The sequence below is a fragment of the Elephas maximus genome, chromosome 4, assembly GCF_024166365.1.
Source record: "Elephas maximus indicus isolate mEleMax1 chromosome 4, mEleMax1 primary haplotype, whole genome shotgun sequence".
Taxonomy (NCBI): Eukaryota; Metazoa; Chordata; class Mammalia; order Proboscidea; family Elephantidae; genus Elephas; species Elephas maximus.
In genome coordinates, this window is record NC_064822.1 from 179,775,394 (window position 1) to 179,796,469 (window position 21,076).

At 44.4% G+C, this 21,076-nt stretch overlaps 1 protein-coding gene across 3 annotated transcripts in view; it reads right to left on the reverse strand.

The window, feature by feature from the left end:
• LOC126076000 (apolipoprotein L3-like) overlaps positions 1-21,076 on the reverse strand; it is a 110,363-nt gene that overhangs the window by 15,177 nt on the left and 74,110 nt on the right. The window contains exon 1 of one of the 3 annotated variants that reach the window (XM_049884325.1): positions 6,592-6,959. The exons of the other annotated variants lie outside the window; for them this stretch is intronic. The gene's annotated coding sequence lies outside the window, so the exon portion shown is untranslated. Of the gene's footprint in view, positions 1-6,591; positions 6,960-21,076 lie in introns of those variants that run through there. 3 annotated transcript variants of the gene reach the window in all.

The following is a 21,076-nucleotide window of genomic DNA, read 5'->3' on the forward strand; positions in this document are numbered from 1 at the left end:
TATACAGAACTCTTCAAGACATCAGGAACGAGATCAAGAAGAAGATCAGGCAATATGCAGAACAATCCAAGAAACTCAAAGATAAAGCAATTGAAGAAATTTAAAGGGTTATTCAAGAACATAATGAAAAATTTAATAAGCTGCAAGAATCCATAAAGAGACAGCAATCAGAAATTCAGAAGATTAACAACAAAATTACAGAATTAGACAACTCAATAGAAAGTCAGAGGAGCAGGATTGAGCAAGTGGAAGGCAGAACTGGGGAGATTGAAGACAAAGCAGTTGGCACCAATATATTTGAGGAAAAATCAGATAAAAGAATTTAAAAAAATGAAGAAACCTTAAGAATCATGTGGGACTCTATCAAGAGAAATAACCTATGAGTGATTGGAGTACCAGAACAGGGAGGGATAATAGAAAATAGAGAATTGTTGAAGATTTGTTGGCAGAAAATTTCCCTGATATCATGAAAGATGAGAAGATATCTATCCAAGATGCTCACCGAACTCCACATAAGGTAGATTTTTAAAAGAAAGTCACCAAGACATATTATAATGAAACTTGCCAAAACCAAAGATAGAGAATTTTAAGAGCAGCTAGGGTTAAACAAAAAGTCACCTACAAAGGACAGTCAATAAGAATAAGTTCAGACTACTCGGCAGAAACCTTGCAAGCAAGAAGGCAATAGGATGACTTACATAAAGCATTGAAGGAGAAAAATTGCAAGCCAAGAATCATATATCCAGCAATACTCTCTCTCAAATATGAAGGCTAAATTAGGATATTTCCAGATAAACAGAAGTTTAGGGAATTCATAAAAACCAAACCAAAACTCCAAGAAATACTAAAGGGAGTTCTCTGGTTAGAAAATCAGTAATATCAGCAATCAACCCAAGACTAGAACACAGGACAGAGCAACCAGATGTCAACCCAGATAGGGAAATCACAAAAATAAATCAAGATTAAAAAAACGCTCAAACTAGGGAAACAGCGATGCATCACGTAAAAGAAGACAACATTAAAACAACAAAGAGGGTCTAAGAAATGTAGTTATAGATCTTTCATATGGAGAGGAAGACAAAGTGATATAAAGAAATAAAAGTGAGGTTTAAACTTAGAAAAATAGGGGTAAATATTAAGGTAACCACAAAGGAGACTAACAATCCTACTCACTAAAATAAAATACAGGAAAAAAATTAAAATATTTTATTGTGTTTTAGGTGAAAGTTTACAGAGCAAATTAGGTTTCCCGCTAACAATTTTTATACAAATCGTCCCATGACATTGGTTACAATTTTTACAATGTGTCAGCATTGTCAAGATTTTCGTTCTGTTTGTTCTGTTTCCATTGATCTAGCTTCTCTTCTCCTCTGTCATGGATTGAATTGTTGCCCTGAAAATACGTGTCAAATTGTTAGTCCATGATTCCAGGTATTGTGCGATTGTCCACCATTTTGTGATCTAATGTGGTAAATCCTACCTCTACGATGTTGATGAGGTGGGACGAATGGCAGTTATGTTAATGAATCAGGACTCAGTCTAAAAGATAAGGTTGTACCTTGAGTCAATCTCTTTTGAGATATAAAAGAGAGAAGTAAGCAGAGGGACAGGAGGACCTCATACGACCAAGAATGTAGAACCAGGAGCACTGTCCTTTGGACCTGGGGTCCCTGTGCTGAGAAGCTCCTAGAGCAGGGGAATATTGATGACAGGGACCTTTCCCAAGAGCCGACAGAGAGAGAAAGGCTTCCCCTGGAACTAGCACCACGAACTCAGACTTCTAGCCTTCTAGACTGTGAAAGAGTAAGTTGCTCTCTGTTGAACCCATCCACTTGTGGTATTTCTGTTATAGCAGCACTAGAAAACTAAGGCACGCTCCTTGGTTCTCTGCTTTTGGCTAAATGTTGACCATTTGGTCTCATGTAGTTCGTTGTCTAACGGAGCACATTACTCGTGGGTGATACTGTTTATTTTATAAGCCAATCTATTATTTCGCTGAAGGGTGACTCACTGAAATAGCTTCAATTCCAAGTTCAAAAGTTATCTTAGGGCGATACTCTCAGGGGTTTCTCTCTCTAGTCTCTACCAATTCAGTAGATCTGGCCTTTTTAAGGAATTTGAGTTTTGTCCTATTTTTTAATTCTATTCTACTGGGGACCTTCTATACTGTTCCTCATCAGAATGGTAGGTATTGGTAGCTAGGCACCATCTAGTTCTTCTGGTCCCCTGTTTGAAAAGGTTGTGGTTCACATGGGATATTAGTCCTGTGGATTAGTTTCTTCTTTGAACCTTTGATTTCCATCTTATTCTTTTGCTCCACTACAGTAAGGACCAACAGTTGTGTCTTAGGTGGCCAGCCGGTCACAAGCTTTTAAAACCCCACATGCTACCCACAAAACTCAGTTGTAGAATATTATCTTTGGGAAGTATGTTATGCCCATTGACTAACTGTTCACAGAGAGTATGGTCCCAAGGCCCTTCAGCCAGTAAACTAATCCTGTGAGTTGTTTGGATATGACCAGGAAGACTCCGCAACTGTGCCCCCTATGTGGTTTGCTATAAATGTATGGATTCTATGAGAATTTGAAATTCTGTTCTGAATTTTCCCCCTGGATCTAATGTACTTTTTATTTTCTTTTTATTATTGTACTTTAGATGAAGGTTTACAGAAAAAACTAGCTTCTCATTAAGCACTTAGTACACATATTGTTTTATGACATTGATTACCAACCTCACGACATGTCAACACTCTCCCCTTCTCCACCTTGGGTTCCCTATTACAAGCTTTCCTGTCCCCTCCTGAGTTTTAGTCCTTGCCCCTGGGCTGGTGTGCCCCTTTAGTTTTGTTTTGTTTTTGGCTGAAAAGTAAACCTCTGGAGTAACTTCTCTACTGAGCTAAAAGGGTGTCCGGGGCCATACTCTTGGGGTTTCTCCAGTCTCTGTCAGTCTTTTTTTGTGAGTTAGAATTTTGTTCTACATTTTTCTCCAGCTCTGTCCAGGACCCTCTATTGCGAACCCTGTCAGAGCAGTCAGTGGTGGTAACCGGGCACCAGCGAGCTCTGCTGGACTCAGTCTGTGGTACCTGTGGTCCATTAGTCCTTTGGATTAATCTTTCCCTGTGTCTTTGGTTTCCTTCATTCTCCCTTGCTCCAGACAACACGAGACCAGTGGAATATCTTAGATGGTCACTCACAAGCCTTTAAGACCCCAGATGCTACTCACCAAAGTAGAACGTAGAGTATTTTCTTTATAAACTATGTTATGCCAATTGAGCTAGAAGTTCCCCAAGACCATGGTCCCCACAGCCTCAGCCCAGTAATTTGGTCCCTCAGGGACTTTGGGTATGTCTATGGAGTTTCCGTGACCTTGCCTTGGACAAGTTATGCTGGCTTCCCCAGTATTGCGTACTGTCTTATCCTTCACCAAAGTTACCGCTTATCTGTCGTCTATTTAGTGTTTTTCCATCCTCACCTCTCCCCTCCCTCGTAACCATCAAAGATTGTTTCTTTTTGTGTGTAAACCTTTTCATCAGTTTTTATAGTAGTGGTCTCATACAATGTTTGTCCGTTTGTGACTGACTTATTTCACTCAGCATAATGCCCTCCAGATTCATCCGTGTTGTGAGATGCTTCGCAGATTCATCATTGTTCCTTATCATTGTGTATGGACCATAGTTTGTTTATCCATTCATCTGTTGATGCGCATCTGGGTTGTTACCATCTTTTTGCTATTGTGAACAATACTGCAATGAACATGGGTGTGCATATCTATTCGTGTGACATCTCTTATTTCTCTAGGATATAGTCCCAAGAGTGGGTTTGCTGGATCATATGGTATTTCTATTGCTAGCTTTCTAAGGAAGCACCATATATGGTTTTCCAAAATAGTTGTACCATTTTACATGCCCACCAGCAGTGCATAAGAGTTCCAATCTCCCCACAGCCTCTCCAAAATTTGTTATTTTCTGTTGTTTTGATTCGTGCCAGTAATGCCAGAGTAAGATGGGATCTCATTGTGGTTTCAATTTGCATTTCTCTAATGGCTAGTGACGGCAAGAATCTCCTAATGTGTCTGTTAGCCGCTTGAATATCTTCTTTGGTGAAGTGTCTCTTCGTTTTCCTTGCCCATTTTTTAGTTGGATTGTTTGTCTTTTTGTTGTAGAGGTGTTGGATTTTCCTGTAGGCTTTAGAGATTAGACCTTCGTTGGATTTGCCATAGCCCCAAATTTTTTCCCAGTCTGTAGGTTCTCTTTGTACTCTTTTGGTGAAGTCTTTTGATGAGCACAAATGTTTAATTTTTAGAAAATCCCAATTATCTAGCTTATCTTCTGGTGTTTGTGTGTTGTTAGTTATGGTTTGTATCCTGTTAATGCCATGTATTAGGGTCTCTGACATTGATCCTATTTTTTCTTCTATGATCTTTATAGTTTTCATTTCATATTTAGGTCTTTGATCCATTTTGAATTTGCTTTTGTGTATGGTGTGAGGTACGAGTCCCATTTTTTTTTTTTTTTTTTTTTTTTTGCAGATGGACATCCAGTTTTGCCACCACCATTTGTTAAAGAGACCATCTTTTCCCCATTTGAAGGACTTTGGGCCCTTGTGGAAGATCAGGTGACTTAAGTGGTGGATTTACATCTGGGTTCTCAATTCTGTTCCATTGGTCAATGTATCTGTCGTCGTACCAGTACCAGGCTGTTTTGACTACCATAGCTATATACCTCAGTAGTCAGCTGAGGTCAGGCAGTGCGAGTCCTCCTACTTTACACTTCTTCTTCAGTAGTGCTTTACTTACCCAGGGCCTCTTCCCTTTCTGCTCTAATGTACTTTTTAGAGTTCTATCATGAGTCACTATAACTCAGAATCAACTCCCTGGCAACCAACAACAGATGACATTTTTTTCTGAGTGTTTTTTCATTTGTTTCCTTGTGTCTCCTTCCTCCAGCCGTAATATTTTTATATCAGGAGGAAGAGAGAATTGTGGAAAGACAGGGGTCTCAGCTAAAATTTGAATATTCAAATATTCCAAAGCCTCACTGAAGCCTTAGAGCCCAGGTCCAGGTGGGGACTTGGGCCCCTTCAGTCTCATTCCATTCTCCTTCACTAATTGCTTGCAGGAACTTTTTGAGGGAGAGGGTGGAAATCCTTTCCTACTGCACTGGAGGCTCCTTTGAAGGCATGAAACAAGTCTTGTTCCTTTTTGGTTCCAGTAGGTGCTCACGAAATATGTCTTATATTAAAAAAAAAAAAAAAAAAAAAACCTTCTACTAGAAAGAATTAAAGGGATTCAAGATTGAAACATAAACCAGAAAGAAAAAGCTTACAAATGTACTGGAAGAAACAATAAAAATAATGTTGAGTTGGGAAAACATTTCTAATCAAGGCACAAACCCCACAAGCCATAAACGGAAAGTGTGACAGATCTGAGCTCTTCAAAATAAAAATTGCAAAGGATACCATAAACAAAACCAGAATACAATAAACTAAGAGAAAACACTGGCAATACTCATAGTAGACTCTACGCAACCAAAACCAAACCCACTGCCGTCGTGTCGATTCCGACGCATAGCGACCCTATAGGACAGAGTAGAACTGCCCCCGTGGAGTTTCCAAGGAGCCTCTGGTGGATTTAAACCGCCGACCTTTTGGTTAGCAGCCATATCTCTTAACGAAAGTCTATTCTACCCTCACAGGGGTCCTTACCTCTGGTAACAGCTTGGTCTCTGCCTTCCGGGTTTGTCTCTGCTTCTACAAACACACAGATCTAAGCACACACTCCAAAGGTTATACTCACTCATGTGGAGTTTGGTCTTTGATTTAAAGGTCACAAAGACGGGATCGCACTGTGGATACCATTCCACAACACGCCCTCCTCACATCCTATGTCTGGGCTGTGTTTTGAGTTCAGACACACAGGACTTCCTCTCTCTTCTCCTGTCATCCTGCAGTCCCGAACAGGGGGCTGGTGGGGTTCAGGAGCTGGAGTCCTGCCATCTCCCTGCTTAGCCTCTATCATGTAGGCAAGGCACCCTGGCCCAGTCACTGCCCTCTCAGGGCCTCAGTTTCCCCTAAAGAGCCAGGCACAGAGCAGGTTCTCAGACAGTGTAGGTGGAACAACCTCCGGATTCTTTGTACCTCCAAAGAAGTCCTTTGCCCCCAACAGGCCTCAGTAGCAGCATGCTGGGGGCAGCCTCAGGGCTTAGCTCACCACCCCTTTTCCACCTCCTCTGCTTGCTCCAAAGTGCCCAAAGGGTCAAACACACCAGCACCTACCTTCATCCTGTGGTCACCTGGCCATGGCTCAGGCAGCTAGGAACACATGCTAAGAGCCCAGGAGAGCTTTGTAACCCATTTAAGCCATCCTTCCCCCTTCCCCCCACTGCTCAGGGACAGGAGGGGGCAGACAAACCTGGGTTCAAATCCAGATGTTGCTAGGACTTAGCTGTGTGACCTTGGGCCCTTTACCTAGCCTCTCTGAGCTTTGGTTTTTCCTTCTCTATAAAAGGATGAAGATAATCCTTTTCTTATGGAGTTGTTGTGAGAATGAGATGGGGGCTATAACCCTCGCCCTCTCACCCTACCCCCAACTTACCAAGGAATCTTCCTGTTGTCAAATAAATATGAGTAAGATCAAGCTGTTCTTAGGTGTGTGGACCCGGATGCCTGAGGGCCGAAGTAGTTGTGTAGTCACCAGACACATCCTCTCTGCCTCCAGATATACTCGAGAATCCGAAAATGAAACCAAAAGCCACACCCTCAGAGCAGCTCAGGACAAACACATTAGAAAGCAAACCTGCGGGCAGCACCACCTTCAACCCAGTCCTGACATTCCAGGCCCTTGCAGACTCAGCCCATTCTGCCTTGCTTCCTGGAGATCTGTGAGGTCTTCAGGAAGGAGCAGTGCCCCGGAGCCAGGCCCAGCCTTGCCACTAACTGGCTGTGCTGGCTGTAGCAAATGACTCCCACTGCCCCCTGTGGACTCACCCCACCCCACCCTCCTGCGCCCCTCACCCAGCATCCCTGCCTATTCAGCTCTGGGTCACCAGCGCTCAGCACTGTCCCGCACATACCAGGTGCTCCCTACATTCCTGTTGGATTGCTGTCCTTGAATGCCATGGCCCTGAAGCTCCGAGATGTTTGTAAATGCAGGTCCCACCTGCCAGGAGTACCTACTTTTGTTTAGTTACCATCGAGTCAATTTCAATGCTTGGAGACCCCGAGCATGCAGAGTAGAACTGCCCTATAAGGTTTTCAAGGGTGTGGCCTTTCAGAAGGAGATCACCAGGCCTGTCATCTGAGATGACTTTTGGTAGGTTTGAACCACCAACCTTACGGCTAGTAGTTGAGCACTTAACCCTATGCAACACCCAGGGAGGGCCTCCTCCAGCCTGGAAAAACCATGCCCATCCTTCAAAGCCCAGTCAGGCATCACCTCTTCTGAGAAGTCCTCCAGCATCCTCCCTGTCACTCTGCACCATGGCACTCTGGGGGGACACTTTAAGTCCAGCTTTATCGACTGTGTCCTGCACCTAACCCTTTAAGTCACTTGTCTCCCTAGACTAGTTCTTGATGGCAGGGACCACATCTGGTTCCCAAGGCACATCCTGGGTGGTCAAGCAGTTTGGATGGACCCAGAAATGTGTGGGTATATCCACAGAGAAAACTCCTGTTTTCTGTCCTGGTTCATTTCCACTCGACAACAGAGCTTCTTCACACCAACAGAGATGCTTTACAGGAAGGTCATTTTCCTAGCAATTCAGACAGTCCTGAAAGCATCAAATAAACCTGTCTTCTTGCCTGGTTCCCACTGACAGAGGGCTAACTGTGAGCAGGGCCCCGTGCAGGCCCATTGTTTAATGCTCACACCAATGCTAGGAGTTATCCCCATTTTACAATCAACGAAACTGAGAAGAAGAGGTCCATGGCTAATAAATCATGAAGGTGGAATTGCTATCTGACTTCTCTGCTTTGTCCAGCAAAGAGGCAAAGTCTACCCCCCAGGGTGGATTTCTCAACAAGCAAGGTTAAGCACGGGCTTACTTGTGCTTACTTACTAATCTATAGTGAACAATTTCACATTTTTTCACCTCATCAAAGATTCTGCTTCTAGGTATGACTGGCATCTGTCTCTCTCCCAGCCCCACAGCACCTTCCTACGGATTCAAAGCCTCTTTTCAAACACGATACCTGACATGGATAGATTACCCCGTGAGCCAAGCTAAGTACCAACCACTTATCTGTCAGCTTGTTGTACTGTGGTGGCTTTCATGTTGTGACACTGGAAGCTATGCCACTGATATTTCAAATACCAGCAGGGTCATCCATGGTGGACAGGTTTCAGTGAGCTTCCAGGCTAAGACAGACTGGGAAGAAAAGCCTGGCAGTCTACTTCTGAAAAAACTGGCCAGTGAAACCTTATGAATAGTGGCAGAACACTGTCTGATATCGTGCCAGGAGAAGAGCCCAAAAGATGACCAGGGAAGAGCTGCTTCCTCAAAGGAGGGTTAAACTTAATGATATGGGTAGGGTCAAGCTTTCAGAACCTTCATCTGCTGATGTGGCAAGACTCAAAATAAGAAGAGACAGCTACAAACATCCACTAATGATCTAAACGTGGAATGTACAAAGTATGAATCTAGGAAAATTGGAAGTCCTCAAAAATGAAATGAAACCCATAAGCATTGATATCCTAGGCATTAGTGAGCTGAAATGGACTGGTAACATCCATTTTGAATCAGACAATCATACGGTCTACTATCCCGGGAATGATGAATTGAAGAGGGATGGTGTTGCATTCATCGTCAAAAAGAACATTTCAAGACCTATCCTGAAGTACAGCATTGTCAGTGATAGGATAATATCCATACTTTACAAGGAAGACCAGTTAATATGATCACTATTCAAATTTACACACCAACCACTAAGGCCAAAGATGAAGAAATTGAAGCTTTTCACCAACTTCTGCAGTCTGAAGTTGATTAACCATGCAATAAAGATGCATTGATAATTGCCGGTGATTGGAATGTGAATGTTGGAAGAGAGGAAAACCCATAGATGGAAAACATGGCCTTGGTGATAGAAAGACACCAGAGGTCACATGATAGAATTTTGCAAGACCAACAACTTCTTCATTGCAAATACCTTTTTCAACAATGTTAACAGTGACTACACATGTGGACCTCGCCAGTAGAAATACACAGGAATCAAATCAACTACATCTGTGGAAAGAGATGATGGAAAGGCTCAATATTATCAGTCAGAACATGGTCAGGGGCCAACTGTGGAACAGACCATCAATTGCTCATATATAATTTCAAGCTGAAGCTGAAGAAAATTAGAGCAAGTCCATGAGAGCCAAAGTACGACCTTGACCCAACTGAATTTAGAGACCATCTCCAGAATAGATTTGATGCAATGAACACTAATGACTGAAGACTAGATGAGTTGTGGAATGACAACAAGGACATCATATATGAAGAAAGCAAGAGGTCATTAAAAAGACAGGAAAGAAAGAAGAGAGCAAAATGGATGTCGGAAGAGACTCAAAGTTGCTCTAGAACACAGAGTATCTAAAGCGAATGTAAAAAATGATGAAATAAAAGAGCTGAACAGAAGATTTCAAAGGGCAGCTCAAAAAAGACAAAGGATTATAATGAAATGTGCAAAGACCTGGAGATAGAAAACTGAAAGGGAAGAATACACTTGGCTTTTCTCAAGCTGAAAGAACTGAAGAAATGCTGGAAGAATCTACAGGGAAAATATTATATGACCAGGAAGCATCAAAAGAAAATGGAAAGAATACACAGTCACTGTACCAAAAAGAATTGGTTGACATTCAACCATTTCAGGAAGTAGCATGTGATCAACAACCAATGGTACTGAACGAAGCGGTCCAAGCTACACAGAAGGCATTGGCGAAAAAAACCCTCCAGGGATTGACCGACTACCAATTGAGGTATTTCAACAAACGGATCCAGCGCCGAAAGCACTCACTCATCTATGCCAAGAAATTTGGAAGGCAGCTACCTGGCTAACAGACTGGAAGAGATCCATATTTGTGCCCATTCCGAAGAAAGGTGATCCAACGAAATGAGGAAATCATTAAACGATATCATTAATATCACACACAAGTAAAATTTTGCTGAAGATCATTCAAAAGCATTTCCAGCAGTACATTGACAGGGAGCTGCCAGAAATTCAGGCCAGTTTCAGAAGAGGACGTGGAACCAGGATATCGTTGCTGATGTCAGATGGATCCTGGCTGAAAGCAGAGAATACCAGAAGGATGTTTACCTGTGTTTCACTGACTATGCAAAGGCATCCGACTGTGTGGATCATAACGAATTATGAAGAACATCATGAAGAACGGGAATTCCAGAACACTTAATTGTGCTCGTGAGGAACCTGTACATGGACCAAGAGGAAGTCAGTTAGACAGAACAAGGGGATACTGATTGGTTTAAAATCATGACATGTTTGCGTCAGGGTTGTATCCTTTCACCATACTTACTCAATCTGTATGCTGAGCCAATTACCCGAGAAGCTGGACTATATGAAGAACATGGCATCAGGATTAGAGGAAGACTCATTAACAACCTGCATAATGCAAATGACACAACCTTGCTTGCCGAAAGTAAAGAGAACCTGACGCACTTATGATGAAGTTCAAAGACTACGGCTTTCAGTCTGCATTGGACCTCAACATAAACAAAAATCCTCGCAACTGGACCAATTAGCAACATCATAATAAATGGAGAAAAGATTGAAGTTGTCAAGGATTTCATTTTACTTGGCCCTACAATCAACACCCATATAAGTAGCTGTTAGGAAATCAAACTTCATGTTGCAGTGGGCAGGTGTGCTGCAAAAGTCCTCTTTAAAGGGTTAAAAAGCAAAGGTATCACCTTGAGGACTAAGGTGTGTCTAACCTAAGCCATCATATTTTCAATTGCCTCATATGCATGGGAAAACCGGACAATGAAAAAGGAAGACTGAAGAATTGATGCCTTTGAATTATGGTGTTGGTGACAAATATTGAATATACCTTGGGCTGTCAGAAGAATGAACAAATCTGTATTGGAAGAAGTACAGCCAGAATGTTCCTTAAAAGCGAGGATGGCAAGACATCACCTCACATACTTTGGACATGTTATCAGGAGAAGGAGGACATGTTTAGTATAGTACAGGGTCAGCAAAAAAGAGGAAACCCCTCAACGAGATGAGCTGACACAGTGGCTGCAACAATGGGCTCAAACATAGCAAGGATTGTGAGGATGGCACAGGACTGGGCAATGTTTCATTCTGTTGTTCGTAGGGTCATTATGCGTCAGAACCAACTCACCTACATGTGTACCACCTGAAAACTCTATGTCCATTGAGGTGGAAACGAGGGGAAGGGACTGAATTGCACACCTGGGCCCACGTGTTTGGAACAGGGAGCATTTAGGGCAGCAAGAGCTTGGAGCTGACTGTGCCTGGGAGGACCTAAGACCACCTGAGAATGCTCAAACATCTTGGGGGAGGCATTGACTTCCCACCAGTAGCAAGTAGGAGGATGGGTTTCAGCCAGTCTTGTCTGTATCCTAAAGGGCCACAGACACTGGGCTATGTGACACAGCAGGCATTGTGCTGGCTGGGTGGCTGACGCTGGCCCCACAGTCTGTCACTGTCCTGGGCACTGCCCCACAGTGTAAACCCCTCTGCACCAGTCTGAGGAGCAGTCAGGAGGAGTTGCTACATCAACCATCCCTGGGTACAATGGTGGACTGCAGAGGCACAAAGAGCTGTGCCAAAGACAGAGCAGCCTCTCCTGGGGTTCCCCACTTGCTCTGGGGCCAAGAGTCCAGCACAAACCATGGGTTTGGGCAGGCCCCTAGGGAACATTCTTGGGGGCTGAGGACGGTCAAGATGGTGGCAAAATGCTTCAAGGTCATCTAGGGGATCTTGTTAAAACACAAGTGCAGATTCAGAAGGCTTGGGGTGGGGCCCCAAATTGTTTCTAACCAGCTCTCACAGGCAGCCGATGCTGCTGGTCCAGGCACCACACTTGGAGTAGCCAGGGTCTAGTGCACTTTACCTGACAGATAAGGAAGCTGGCCAGAGAGACAGTGACGTGTCCAGGGTGACAGGGCAAGGAGGACCACATTAAGCTAATGGTCCCCGGGGCACGTGTCTAATTGTTTTGCCAAAAGTGGACCCCCTTCTTAAGCTGGTCCCCAGAAAAACCACTCCCGCTCCCCTGGGCTCCCACCGCTGCTGTCCTCGGTCCTCAGGACAAAGGAGTTTCTCACTCCATGGAGACAATGAGTGGCCAAGACATGAAGAGTGTACATTCCTCCTTGTCTTGCTACTTTTCAGATCGTGGTAGTTGCTGTCGAGTCAGATGCGCTCATCCCGACTTTATAACAGAACTAAAGCTGCTCGGTCCTGTGTTATTTCCACGACCACCGGTACAATTGGGTCCACTGCTGTGGCTATTGTGTGATGCCTTGCACCCTAGGGTGCTCACCTTCCAGCACTGTATTGGACAATGTTCTGTTATGATCCATACGGTTTTCATTGGCTAATTTTTGGCAGCCGAGCACCAGGCCTTTCTTCCTAGTCTGGAAGTCTGCTGAAACCTGCCTACCATGAATGACCCTGCTGGTATTTGAAATACAGGGCATAGCTTCCAGCATCATAGCAACACGCAAGCCACCACAGTGTGACACACCGATGGGTGGTGGGCTCAACAAATCACATAGTGACAAATACTTGCGGAGAGTTTTGCAGCTGGCATTTTTTTCAGCCAGCTCTGCCTCTATCCTCCCAATGAACCTGAGGAGGTAGCAGGGCCAGGATCATTATATAGGTAACATGGTATGGGTATGGGCCCCTTTGGGTACCAGGCACCATGCTGGGTGCTTCGCCCTTGTCACCTACTCCTCCCCACAACCTAAGTGACAGCTGCTATTTTCCCATTTTACACATACAGCAGTGAGGCAGAGGGTGGGCAACTTGTCCAAGTCCACCTGGGAGGACAGAGAGCTGGCATTCCAGCTTCAGGGTCCCTGAGCCTCTCCCTTAACCTTGGACCCTGCTGAGGAATATACTCAGAGAAGCAATGCCCTTGCCCAAACACAAATTCCAACTCATAGCGACCCTAAAGGTCAGAGTAAAACTGCCCCGTGCTGTTTCCAAGGAGCAGCTGGTGAACTTGAACTGCAAGCTCTCAACCACTGCGCCACCATCGCTCCCCCCTTGCCCAAGGAAGGACACAGAAAATGGCAGAGGTGGGACCCAGGCCAGGAGCACCTGATGGCTGCTTATTACGTATGTACGTGTGAATGCTCGGACAGATGTATGGGTGGACTGGCTGGGAGGGAGGGTTAAGAGACAGCTGTGTGTTAACAAGAATTTTAGTGTGTAAATTGCTGGAACATGTTACCAATGAGAGATTTAAGATGCGTTTTGGAAAGGACGCACCAGTTAGTTCTCTAAATTAAAAATGAATACGCTGAGTTTGCTGAAATTGTTTGAAAATGTCTTCTGTTTCTGTCATCGTACCTCTGGGACACTCTACTAAGGATGTTATTAAAACAAAAGTTTCGATATACATTGTCTCCAGTAAGTGGCACTGTTATTGGTGTAAACTGAATTCATTAGTTAAAAACATTAATCTTGACATACACGGATATATTCCAAGTGTCCACACTGCATTTAATATAGGGAATCACTCTTTTCCTCATAACTTCGTTTAAGTTCAATTGTGGAAAGACAAAAAGTTGAATGTATGGCAATTATATCAATCATGTGGCGCAGTAGTCAAGAGCTACAGCTGCTAACAAAAGGTCAGCAGTTCGAATCCCCCAAGCACGCCCTGTGGGGCAGCTCTCCTCTGCCCTTCCCGTAGGGTCACCAGGACTCCAAAGCAACAGGTCTGGGGTTTTAGTTTATAGGCATATTCAGTGAGCACGTGGTTTTGTTTCTTTTTTCCTATATGACGATGTTTTGGTTATTTTTGTTGAAACGTAATTTTTTGCCTGTGAATCTAAAACGGAAAGAAAAACTGGGCTTGTGAAACAACAAACAGCTGGGTGGCCAATGTCCCAAAAGATGAAGGCAGCTGTCCCTCTGCACCAGCACAGTTCACAGTGATGGGGAGACCCACAGTGGATGGTGAGACATTGAGGAAAGGGGAAAGTTCTTCAAAAGGCACTATGGCACTTTTCTAGCCAGAAAACCCTAAGTGACATGAAAAGGGAGAAGCACACAGCCCTCCAGTGCCCGGCCCCACCTATCTTTCTAGGGGCTGAAGTGGAACCTGCTCAGAGATGGCCCAGGGTTGCTGTTGGAGGCCTGGGGTGCACTGGAGAAGCTCTGTCCTGCCAGGGGGATGTGATAGTCCCTAGAAACCTTGACGGCCAAATGAGGCAGCCCAGGGGCACCCACATGCAGCCTGCTGTTCCCGAGCACTCCTTAATTCAGGTGGACGACACATCCCTTCTCAGAGAAAGGCCTTCCCTCCCTCCCCTCCTTCTGGCCTCTGCAGAACACCTGTCTTCTACTGCCTTGTACTCTCAGCATCTGGCAAGGGGCCTGGTTTAAGCTCGGCAGTTGGGAAAGGGATAATTGAATAAACAAAAGCTTTGGCAGCTGTGTGAAGTGCCTCCCACTCCAGCAGTCACTGACTCCCTCCTTCCTGCTTCTACATCACTGGGGAAGCACCTCCACAGGGCAGGCATTGCATTGTTTGATGATTAAGGGAGCTCCTGGAAGTCAATACTTGGAAATCACTAGCGTCTCTATCCCTAGTGCCAGCTCAATGTCGAACACATAGTAGGTGCTCCATAATGGAACTAAACCAAGAGGTTTACTTAAGACACTCTTGTTATATAGTGACCCCACCTGACAGTGTAGAGCCATTCCTAGGGTTTTCTAAGCTGTATCTTTACAGAAGCAGATCATCAGGTCTTTTCTCCCACAGAGCTGCTGGGTAGGCTCGAACCGCCAGCCTTTGGTTAGCAGCTCAGCGCTTAACTACTGTGCCACCAGGGCTCCACAATAGGCACATGGAAAGAAATACAAGGCTAGGTTACTAATGTTGGGGAAAAGAAAGGGACTATAGTGTGGTAGCTGTCCACTTTCGAGTGGTGCCTGCAGAACCATCCGTAAACCAGGCCCAGGTTTTCTCTTCTTCAGTCAACTGATCGTAAAGAACTCTCCATGAGGCTATAGGTCCAGACTGGGTGATGGAGGGTAATGTGACGGGAGTGGAGACCATGGGCATTTGGGCCACTTCTTCGTTCAACTGACTTGTGCCTTCAGGTCCGGCTCAGGCCCGATCTCATATATACCACTTCCATTTAATGACGGAGTGCTGCTGCGCACGTCCAAATTTATGACTCTGGGGGTCAGACAACGCCCAGTTCATGATGGCCAGTTCAGGCCAAATAGTGACTTGGTGGCCCAAGGTTAAACACTGAGTCTCTACTAAGGCCCAGTAACAAGCCAAAAGCTGTTTCTCAAAAGAAGAGTAGTTATCTGCAGAGGATGGCAGGGCTTTGCTCCAGAATCCTAAGGGTCTGGGCTGTGATTCACCAACAGGGTCCTGCCAAAGACTCCAAACAGCATCTCCATCTGCCACTGACACTTCAAGCACCATTGGATCAGCCGGATCATGTGGCCCAAGTGGCAGAGCGGCTTGCACAGCACGCTGAACCTGTTGTAGAGCCTTCTCTTGTGCTGGGCTCCACTCAAAATTAGCGTTAGCAACTTTTCAAGTCTCTTGATAAATAAGCTGGAGTAGCACACCCAAATGAGGAGTATGTTGCCTCTAAAATCCAAAGAGGCCTCGCAGACGTCGTGCCTCCTTTTTAGTTGTGGGAGCAGCCAGATGCAATAACGTATCCTTCGCTTTAGAAGGAATATCTCGACATGGCCCACACCACTGGACCCCTAGAAATTTCCCTGAGGTGGAAGATGCCTGAATTCTTGTGGGATTAATTTCCCATTGTCTACCACGAAAATGTTTTACCAATAAGCCCAGAGTCCTTGACACTTCTTCCTTACTAGGTCCAATCAGCATAATGTCATCTATGTAATGGACCAGTGTGACATCTTGTGGAAGGAAAAAGTGACCAAGGTCCCTTCAGACTAAATTATGACATAGGGCTAGAGTTGATGTAGCCCTGAGACAGGCAAGTGAAGGTACACGGCTGGCCTTGCCAGCTGAAGGCAAACTGCTTTTGATGGTCCTTCAAAACAGGTGAGGAGAAAAAGCCATTAGCCAGATTGATAGCTGCACACCAGGTACCAGGAGATGTGTTAATTTGCTCAAAGAAACCACATCTGGAACAGCAGCTGCAGTTGGAGTCGCCACCTGGTTAAGTTTTTGATAAGCCGTGGTCATTCTCCAAGATCCATCTGTTTTTTGCACAGGCCAAATAGACCAGTTGAGTGGGGATGTGGTGGGAATCACCACCCCTGCATCCTTCATGTCCTTAACAGTGACAGTAATCTCTGCAATCCCTCCAGGAATGTGGTATTGCTTTGGTTTACTATTTTCCTAGGTCTAATGGCTTCCTCTTGGCTTTTCCTACCATAATAGCCCTTACTCTATTTGTCAGGGATCCAATGTGGGGGCTCTGCCAGTTGCTGAGTGTATCTATTCCGATTATGCTTTCTGGAACTGGGGAAATCACTATAGGACGGATTCAGGGACCCACTGGACCTGCTGTGAGATGGACATGAGCCAAGACTCCATTAATAGCCTGACCTCCTTATGCACCCACTCTGAGTGGTGGGCCACAGTGAAGTTTTGGGTCTCCTGGAATTAGTGTCAGTTCAGGGCCCGTATTCAGTAATCCCCCAAATTCTGATTATTTCCTTTTCACCAGTGAACAGTCACTCTCGTAAAAGGCCATACATCCCTTTGGGGAAGGTGGAGAGAAAGATTAACAGTAAAAAATTTTTGACCATATATTGGAGTTTTTCCTCAAGTGGACCCAGCCTCCCCTTCATTCAAGGGGTTGTGAGTCTTTAAACTTGATTAGATCTGGGAATTGACTGAGGGACCCTGACTCTGTTCTGGCGATTCAAGTTAGGCTGCTGCTCACCTGACCCAGAATTCATCCCTTTGTACAGATCAAGTAAATATTTAGTAGATTTCCTATCTATTTCACTCTTAGGGACACCATGACTAAGTAGCAAAGGCCATAAGTCCATACGGGTAAGACTACTCTGATTACTGCTTTGACTCCGTGGTCCATTACTGTAACCACACCCACCTTGTCTTTGTCGATTGAGTGCAGCCACTTGGCCCCCTACTACCAAGGAGTCCAATCAGCCCCATTGTAGTTAGGTGTCTTAATTCAGTTAGGGCAGTTCCCACTGTCAAATTTCATTTACATAAAATAGCAATCACAGCTGTCTTCAAGGATGCTGCAGCTCCCTTCACAAATTTCTTCCTCACAGTTGTGGTAAAAGGTGTGTCCTCTGGGCTCCATGTGTGGATCTGTGGGTCTAACCTGATAAATCCACTCTAGGATGCAATTTCCCTAAGCCTTTTTTTTTTGGTTACCTTCTACAGTACACCAAGGCAGGTCTGGTACTTCAACTTGATTTAGTGTAGGCCACCTCTTAATCCATACTTCAGCAACCCAACCAAGTAAACTATTAGATCCTTTCCTAACTTCTGAAGCTGAAACACTGAATGAAGAATCTGTGCTAAGTGGACCCATATCAGTAAGCTCAAACTGATCATCCATCTTTATGTTCCTTTTACCATTACCCAACACACATAATAGCCATCCCCACACATGTTCCCCAGGTTTCTGTTTGTACATATTAGAAAAGTCAAGCAGTTTTTGGAGTGTAGCATACCTCCTCCTGGGTCACACTTTGTACTTCACCTTTTTGGGCTTGCTAGGACTTAAGTCTAGTTATAGGTCTAGAAGCCAGAATCGGTAGTGCGGAATTGTTTTGAGAACATTCAGCATTGTCTTGTAAAACATCAGCCCCAGGCAATGCCCCAGGCAGTGACTCAGGCAAGGGCTCTTTAAGGCAGCTGGGCTGGGGCTAATCTCATTAGATGGGAGTGGAGGGGCTAATGGTTTTTCTGAGAGGGTGATTTAGCAGACAAACATGAAGTAATCTCTTCAGATGGGAGTGGTTCTTCTGGCAGGAGTGATTCAACAGAATTTAGGGGCCCAATGTCTCCAGCTTTCTGATTATCTGTCCATATGTCCCCATCCCAGGTTTCAGAATCAACTTCTTCCCAATCAATGCCCTTACTTTAACTTCAGATGCCTCTCGAGGCTAGCAATTCAGCTGGCATTGTGAATCAACCACTCTTACAATAATGCTCTGGGTTTGGTTTTCAGCAATTTCAGCTCCGTTACCAGAAGAAATAAGGCTTTCTTTCAAAGCACAAGTGGAAGCCTTAAGGTTGTTTATGCAGAACTTGAGCTTTGACTCTGAAGCCCTGAGCTCATCACTTTCTTTCACCAGTTTGTCTAGCGAAAGTAGGACCAACCAACCAGCTTCCTCATACTTCTCATTCTGGCAAAACTGCAAAAAGATATCACACATGTGTTCACCCAGAGCCTCACCTTTCACCAATACCTGATCTACTGTTGGTGATATTTTTCGTAATTGTATCACCACCTCATGCCATGGATTAGCAGGGCCCTCTTTACTGCTGGAAGCAGCATCGTCAACATCTTTAAGACTAACCAGATTGAGTACCAATTTCAAAAACTCATCTTTATGATTTTGTTTCTCTAGAACCACTCTAGGTTTCAAATATCTTAGGCTGGGTTCTCTAGAGAAGCAAAACCAGTAAAGCGTGTAAATATATACATAGAGAGAGATTTATATCAAGGAAACGGCTCATGCGATTGTAGAGGTTGGAATGTCCTAAGTCCTTGGATCAGGATACAGGCTTCTCTTGATTCACGTAGCCTCAGGGGTTGGCGAACCCAAGATCTGCATGTCAGAGAGCAGGGCTCCTGCTCTCAGGCCTTGAAGATGGATGAATTCCAATATCTGCCAATAAGCTTATAACTCAAGTCCCAAGAGCCAGGGATCAGACGAACAGGAGGCGGCTGCAAGATCCAAACTCAAGATCTGCAGATAAGCTGATAGCTCAAGTTCCAAGAGCCAGCGGTCAGACAAAGAGGAGGCAGCTGCAGGATCCAGAGTGAGCAAAAAAGCCAGAACGTCTACTTGTATTTGGATGCAGGCCACACCCTCAAGGAAGCTCCCTTCAACTGATCGGCTGCTCATGGGAGTAATCACATATAAACAGTGAGAATTATGACCCAACCAAGTTGACATACAATCTTAACCATCACAGTAGGCAAGGGGAAGCTTTGATCTACTTGTCTATTCACAAGGTGGGTTTGAGGAGGAAGTCTGGGATTTTGAGAAAAACGTACTGTGAAATACCACTCACTAGTAAAACTCAGCCCTCCTTGACTTCAGGGGCCGACCCAGTAGGTTCCCGGCTCCTCCTCCCATAAGGAGATACTAGGAAGGAAGGTGATCTGGGGTGAAAGCTCTTACTCCTCCACTGACCCCCATGGGGATGAGGAGAAACCCCTTGCAAAGGCCTCGATGAGGATCCTCATTGACAATTCTCCCTAGTGCCATGCCCCTTATGTACTTGGGCCCTGAGACATGGATGATGGCTATGAGGCCCCACTTGGACCAATCAGAATTTTTCCTCAGAGACTGTGAATCCAGAAGTAAAACTCTCCCAGGCAGAACACTGGATTTGAGGCCTGGAGGGATGTTTGGCACCTGCTGCTAAGCTCCCTAATATTTTCCAGACCCCTGACCTTCCCAAAGCCTGTTCTTAAAAGTGGGTGTGCACACGTGTGTGTGTGTGCACATGCACGCATGTGTGCACACATGTATTTGTAATTATTTAGTTCTGTGAGGTTTCTCTCTGGATCATTCTAATAACTACCTGTATTCTTGAATTAACCATAGTGTTGCCTGATTAGGGTCTGTGCCCTGGAACAGTCAAGCCAATGAAACGTACTCCAAGTCAGAAAGAGAAACTTTATTAGGAAGTGACACCAATGGGCCGTCCAACAGTAATGTTGACCGTCTTCCTGGAGTCCTGAAAAGCAATTTCTACATCACAGCTCATATACCATTTTTGCAAAGTTTACATATTGTCTTCAGGTACGTAGCCCACAGATGGTCGGACGAGTATAGATCACAAGACAATTAAAAGAAACTTTTTATCAGACTGAAGATATGCATGCTGGGCATCTGGACTCCAATCTTTATAAATCAGAAGTTACAGATGTCCGAACTGTACAAAACAAAGTCATTAATAAAAGCATACAGAAAGGAGAAGACAGGTAAAACAAAACAGAAAACTTATAGAGGCAAAAATAAATAAATAACCAATAATCTCATAGGTTACTTATACTATCATTATGGAGTTAGTTATGTCAAGCTCTCAATCACCCGTTTTGAAAAGGAGAAAACATGTTGCAGAGTATTTGAGTCACAATAGGATGTTTTGTTTTTGTTCTAATATTTGCTTTTGTTTTTGTTTTATTTTCTTATTGTTGCTTTGCTCACACCAAAGGATCTTAACAGAGAAATTGGCACCAAAGAGTTGGCTGCAGACAACAGAACCTCAAGAGGATTTGTACACTAGGAATTGATTTTCTGTTGGAGGTGCAGGGCAAGGCAGTGGTTAAACCCCTTTCCTCAGCTTTCTGGGTAGCAGGGGCTGTTAAGCAGTGAAAAGGGAATAAGGAATGCTGGGATGGGAGTAGGATGGTTGCTTCTAAGGCTGCTGACAAATGCTTGGCTGAAATCCTCAAAATTCCCCTCAAGACATGAAATAAATTCTGGCTGTTTAGGTTTTCAGCTGAAAGACTCTCCTATAAAAACCAGATTTAGAGATCGATGAACTCAGCCTTCACTAGATCTGTTAAGTGAAAATTAGGGCACTGATGGGGAAGGATTATTCATTTCCTATTGCAGCTATAACAAATTACCACAAACTTTGTTTTTTTTTTGTTGTTGTCGTTGTAGCTGTTACCAAAAAACCCCAAACTCGTTGCTGTCGA